Source organism: Ascaphus truei, chromosome 4, assembly GCF_040206685.1.
Source record: "Ascaphus truei isolate aAscTru1 chromosome 4, aAscTru1.hap1, whole genome shotgun sequence".
NCBI lineage: Eukaryota > Metazoa > Chordata > Amphibia > Anura > Ascaphidae > Ascaphus > Ascaphus truei.
In genome coordinates this window covers 403,597,710-403,604,432 of record NC_134486.1, presented here as the reverse complement: position 1 = coordinate 403,604,432, position 6,723 = coordinate 403,597,710, and the positions used below count along the sequence as shown (strand labels likewise).

The following is a 6,723-nucleotide window of genomic DNA, read 5'->3' as shown; positions in this document are numbered from 1 at the left end:
GAAGATACCAAGAATAGGGATGACAAAGGACTAAGATTATGGCTGACAGTTATTTGCAGGTATTGTTAAAACAATAAAGCTGTGACCATTTTTACTTCCACAAAACTGTGTCGTCTCAGTTTGTTAGGGGGGTGTAAGTAAACCACGCAGTAGGCACACTAAGCCGTTAAGCGGCCGTTATTCTAAACATTTCACGGAGCCGTTTTCGTGTGTACTCCACGCGGCATTCACGCGGCGGATCACACCGGGCACACATGTTTATCACAGTGGATTTGTTTGAATTTCATGGATTCTGTTTCGTATCCCTGGCAGAAATGAATGAATTGTAATGTGTACAGTACTGTGCTACTGTGTTACTTTCAGGTGTTTAAAAACCAGAACACTAAAATGCCATTTTCTGCCCTCTTAAGGTGGTACGGTTGGAAGAAATTACGCGCCATGACATGGGTATTCTGAGGTATACAACGCCTGAAGGGTTCAAATAACGGCCGCTGCATCTTTACATGTCGATGCATTTTATTACATGCTGATGCATTTTATTACGTGTTGGTGCATTTTATTATGTGTCAATCCATTTTATTACATGTCAATCCATTTGATTACATATCGATGCATTTTATTACATGCCAGTGTATTGTATTACATACACAGATACCCAGCAAGCTCTAAGGAACCCCCAAACTTACCACATTATATATATATATATATATATATATATATATATATATATATATATATATATATATATAATGTGGTAAGTTTGGGGGTTCCTTAGAGCTTGCTGGGTATCTGTGTAAAAACAAAGAAACATTATATATATATATATATATATATATATATATATATATATATATATATATATATATAATGTTTCTTTGTTTTTTTTGTATAAATTTAGCCACACCAACTAGCACTCCAATTGACACACACACACACACACACACACACACACACACACACACACACATATACACACACACACACACACACATATATGTGTGTGTGTGTGTGTGTGTGTGTGTGTGTGTGTGTGTGTGTGTGTGTGTGTGCGTGCGTGCGTGCATGCGTGTGTGTGTGTGTGTGTGTGTGTGTGTGTGTGTGTGTGTGTGTGTGGTGTGTGTCAATTGGAGTGCTAGTTGGTGTGGCTAAATTTATACAACAAAAAACAAAGAAGCCCAAAGCTACATCCAATATGACAATTACCTCTAATTATAGAAGTAAATAAGAATTTTAATCAGTTAGTATTAGGACCTGCTAATGGTCCTGCCTTGATGTGGCTAGCAGGCTTATAACTATTTGGCCAAAGGGTTTAACTAAATGAACCTTTTTCAAGAGATATATAGGTATTTCACTGTGTATTTTTGTCATATTGAATGTAGCTTTGGGCTTCTATGTTTTTTGTTGTATGCATTGTATTGCATGTCAGTCCATTTTATTACATACCAATGCATTTTATTACATGTCAATTCATTTGATTACATGTCAATCCATTTTATTACATGTCAATCCATTTTATTACATGTTGATGCATTTTATTACATGCCAATTCATTTTATTACATGTCAATCCATTTGATTACATATTGATGCATTTTATTACATGCCAGTGCATTGTATTACTTGTCAGTCTATTTTATTACAAGCCAATGCATTTTATTACATGCCGATGCATTTTATTACATGCCGATGCATTTTATTACATGCCGATGCATTTTATTACATGCCGATGCATTTTATGACATGGTGATGCATTTTATTACATGCCGATGCATTTTATTACATGTCGATGCATGTTATTACATGCCAATGCATTTTATTACATGCCGATGCATTTTATTACATGCCGATGCATTTTATTACAAGCCGATGCATTTTATTACATGCCGATGCATTTTATTACATGCCGATGCATTTTATTACATGCCGATGCATTTTATTACATGTCGATGCATGTTATTACATGTCAATCCATTTTAATACATGTCGATGCATTTTATTACGTCAATCCATTTTGTTACATGTAAATCCATTTTATGACATGCCAATGCATTTTATTACCTGTCAATCCATTGTATTACGTCAGTAAATTTTATTACATACCAATGCATATTATTACATGCCAATGCATTTTATTACATGTCGATGCAATTTATGACACGTCGATGCATTTTATTACAGATTCAGAAGAAGCAGAGGTCCCAAAATGGGGCCGGCGCGCCCATAATGGCCTGTGCCTCCAGGGGGTGCTTAAAGTGCCTTCCTCTCCTTCCCCCCACCACGAGGCTTGGTGGATTTGTGCGCGAATCAACAAGGGGAGGGGCTAATGGGGCGGGCTATTTAAACCCTGCGCTTGCAAGAGCTACTCACTGATTCTGTCTCTCGCGGCGGAGAGTGTCTCTCCTGGTGGACGGTAGATTAGGGCGGGTGGAGGAGGGCTCCCCCCGCCGGAAGATACCAAGAATAGGGATGACAAAGGACTAAGATTATGGCTGACAGTTATTTGCAGGTATTGTTAAAACAATAAAGCTGTGACCATTTTTACTTCCACAAAACTGTGTCGTCTCAGTTTGTTAGGGGGGTGTAAGTAAACCACGCAGTAGGCACACTAAGCCGTTAAGCGGCCGTTATTCTAAACATTTCACGGAGCCGTTTTCGTGTGTACTCCACGCGGCATTCACGCGGCGGATCACACCGGGCACACATGTTTATCACAGTGGATTTGTTTGAATTTCATGGATTCTGTTTCGTATCCCTGGCAGAAATGAATGAATTGTAATGTGTACAGTACTGTGCTACTGTGTTACTTTCAGGTGTTTAAAAACCAGAACACTAAAATGCCATTTTCTGCCCTCTTAAGGTGGTACGGTTGGAAGAAATTACGCGCCATGACATGGGTATTCTGAGGTATACAACGCCTGAAGGGTTCAAATAACGGCCGCTGCATCTTTACATGTCGATGCATTTTATTACATGCTGATGCATTTTATTACGTGTTGGTGCATTTTATTATGTGTCAATCCATTTTATTACATGTCAATCCATTTGATTACATATCGATGCATTTTATTACATGCCAGTGTATTGTATTACATACACAGATACCCAGCAAGCTCTAAGGAACCCCCAAACTTACCACATTATATATATATATATATATATATATATATATATATATATATATATATATATATATAATGTGGTAAGTTTGGGGGTTCCTTAGAGCTTGCTGGGTATCTGTGTAAAAACAAAGAAACATTATATATATATATATATATATATATATATATATATATATATATATATATATATATAATGTTTCTTTGTTTTTTTTGTATAAATTTAGCCACACCAACTAGCACTCCAATTGACACACACACACACACACACACACACATATACACACACACACACACACACATATATGTGTGTGTGTGTGTGTGTGTGTGTGTGTGTGTGTGTGTGTGTGTGTGTGTGTGTGTGTGTGTGTGCGTGCGTGCGTGCGTGCATGCGTGTGTGTGTGTGTGTGTGTGTGTGTGTGTGTGTGTGTGTGTGTGGTGTGTGTCAATTGGAGTGCTAGTTGGTGTGGCTAAATTTATACAACAAAAAACAAAGAAGCCCAAAGCTACATCCAATATGACAATTACCTCTAATTATAGAAGTAAATAAGAATTTTAATCAGTTAGTATTAGGACCTGCTAATGGTCCTGCCTTGATGTGGCTAGCAGGCTTATAACTATTTGGCCAAAGGGTTTAACTAAATGAACCTTTTTCAAGAGATATATAGGTATTTCACTGTGTATTTTTGTCATATTGAATGTAGCTTTGGGCTTCTATGTTTTTTGTTGTATGCATTGTATTGCATGTCAGTCCATTTTATTACATACCAATGCATTTTATTACATGTCAATTCATTTGATTACATGTCAATCCATTTTATTACATGTCAATCCATTTTATTACATGTTGATGCATTTTATTACATGCCAATTCATTTTATTACATGTCAATCCATTTGATTACATATTGATGCATTTTATTACATGCCAGTGCATTGTATTACTTGTCAGTCTATTTTATTACAAGCCAATGCATTTTATTACATGCCGATGCATTTTATTACATGCCGATGCATTTTATTACATGCCGATGCATTTTATTACATGCCGATGCATTTTATGACATGGTGATGCATTTTATTACATGCCGATGCATTTTATTACATGTCGATGCATGTTATTACATGCCAATGCATTTTATTACATGCCGATGCATTTTATTACATGCCGATGCATTTTATTACAAGCCGATGCATTTTATTACATGCCGATGCATTTTATTACATGCCGATGCATTTTATTACATGCCGATGCATTTTATTACATGTCGATGCATGTTATTACATGTCGATGCATGTTATTACATGTCGATGCATTTTATTAAATGTCGATGCATTTTATTACATGTCGATGCATGTTATTACGTGTCGATGCATGTTATTACATGTGCTACTATGATAATATAGTTGTAGATGAATCAATTTCGTATAGTGGGGTGGGCCAGGCGGTGTCCAGATACCCTAAGAAAAGGTATGGGGGCATATTTTTGGATAAAAGAAGAAAACAGATATTTGTAACATATTTTCTTGCAATTTCCTAATGTAGAATAGGGTTTTTCTGCCTATTGGGACATTGATTGGAAGCGTGCTGGTGTTTCCGTTACTAGGAAATATCAGGAACCTATTAATAAGGGATCTATTTTTATACAAAATTCCTCTGGCAGTACGACTGTGATTACTTGGTTTATTTATGATAGTGCTGCTAGTTTACTCATTTAAATTTATAAATCAACTAAATTTTTACATTTTGTCTATGGAATTTTCAAAAAAAATGTTGTTTGTTATTGTAAAGAGAGAGAAATATATATATATATATAAGCTTAAGCACTCACAGATACTTCAAAAAATAAAGTGATTTATTTAGTCCATCATCGTTTCGGTTTAACTACAGGACATTTCTCACTGTAATTGGAGCGAAACGTTGACGGACTAAATAATTGACTTCATCTCTTTACAAGCGCCTTTGAATGCTTAGTTTATATTTTCTATGATTATGATTTACTTATTCTAATGCCCCCAGGCAAGTTCTCTTCCGTGGTTACATAAGTGCTGCTCTTACATATGAGATTGATATATATATACATCTTAAAATATATATATATACACATCTTAAAATATAGGGGTTTTCTTCTCTTTCTTTTAACATATATAAATACACACACACACACACACACACACACACACACACACACACACACACACACACACACACACACACACACACACACACACACACACACACACACACACACACACATACTGTATATAATGCAGAAAACAAGACAGCGCTCAATAGGCCAAAAGGGAAAGAAATACACAAAGCAGCAAATCCGTCACACAGAAACCGGGAGGAGAAACAAGAGACACCTTTCAGATGATATGTTTTAAATTGTTATTCTTGTGAGTGCAATATCATCTGATTTATCGTATTTCATTATTAAAGTACATGCCATGCACGGTTATATGTAAAATATATATATAACGTATCATTATTTAGATCAACTATTTAAAGGCGACACCCATGACCTCATTTTGTTCCCCCCCCCCCCCCCGCCCCCCTGTTTTCTTTGAAGAGGCCTTTTTCCTGTGAATGTTTATGTAGGTGTCTGTGTGTATGTATATGTATGTATGTACACTGTGTCTGTGTGTATGTATATGTATGTATGTACACTGTGTCTGTGTGTATGTATATGTATGTATGTACACTGTGTCTGTGTGTATGTATATGTATGTATGTACACTGTGTCTGTGTGTATGTATATGTATGTATGTACACTGTGTCTGTGTGTATGTATATGTATGTATGTACACTGTGTCTGTGTGTATGTATATGTATGTATGTACACTGTGTCTGTGTGTATGTATATGTATGTATGTACACTGTGTCTGTGTGTATGTATATGTATGTATGTACGCTGTGTCTGTGTGTATGTATATGTATGTATGTACACTGTGTCTGTGTGTATGTATATGTATGTATGTACGCTGTGTCTGTGTGTATGTATATGTATGTATGTACACTGTGTCTGTGTGTATGTATATGTATGTATGTACACTGTGTCTGTGTGTATGTATATGTATGTATGTACGCTGTGTCTGTGTGTATGTATATGTATGTATGTACACTGTGTCTGTGTGTATGTATATGTATGTATGTACGCTGTGTCTGTGTGTATGTATATGTATGTATGTACGCTGTGTCTGTGTGTATGTATATGTATGTATGTACACTGTGTCTGTGTGTATGTATATGTATGTATGTACGCTGTGTCTGTGTGTATGTATATGTATGTATGTACACTGTGTCTGTGTGTATGTATATGTATGTATGTACGCTGTGTCTGTGTGTATGTATATGTATGTATGTACGCTGTGTCTGTGTGTATGTATATGTATGTATGTACACTGTGTCTGTGTGTATGTATATGTATGTATGTACACTGTGTCTGTGTGTATGTATATGTATGTATGTACACTGTGTCTGTGTGTATGTATATGTATGTATGTACACTGTGTCTGTGTGTATGTATATGTATGTATGTACACTGTGTCTGTGTGTATGTATATGTATGTATGTACACTGTGTCTGTGTGTATGTATATGTATGTA

At 36.0% G+C, this 6,723-nt stretch overlaps 1 long non-coding RNA gene across 1 annotated transcript; it reads left to right on the top strand.

Moving 5' to 3' along the window:
• Positions 1 to 407: 407 nt before the first annotated feature.
• Positions 408 to 2,551, top strand: LOC142492206 (uncharacterized). Its single transcript, XR_012800808.1, has 2 exons — positions 408 to 457; positions 2,178 to 2,551. It is a non-coding gene; the product is annotated as an uncharacterized LOC142492206 (long non-coding RNA).
• Positions 2,552 to 6,723: the final 4,172 nt, after the last annotated feature.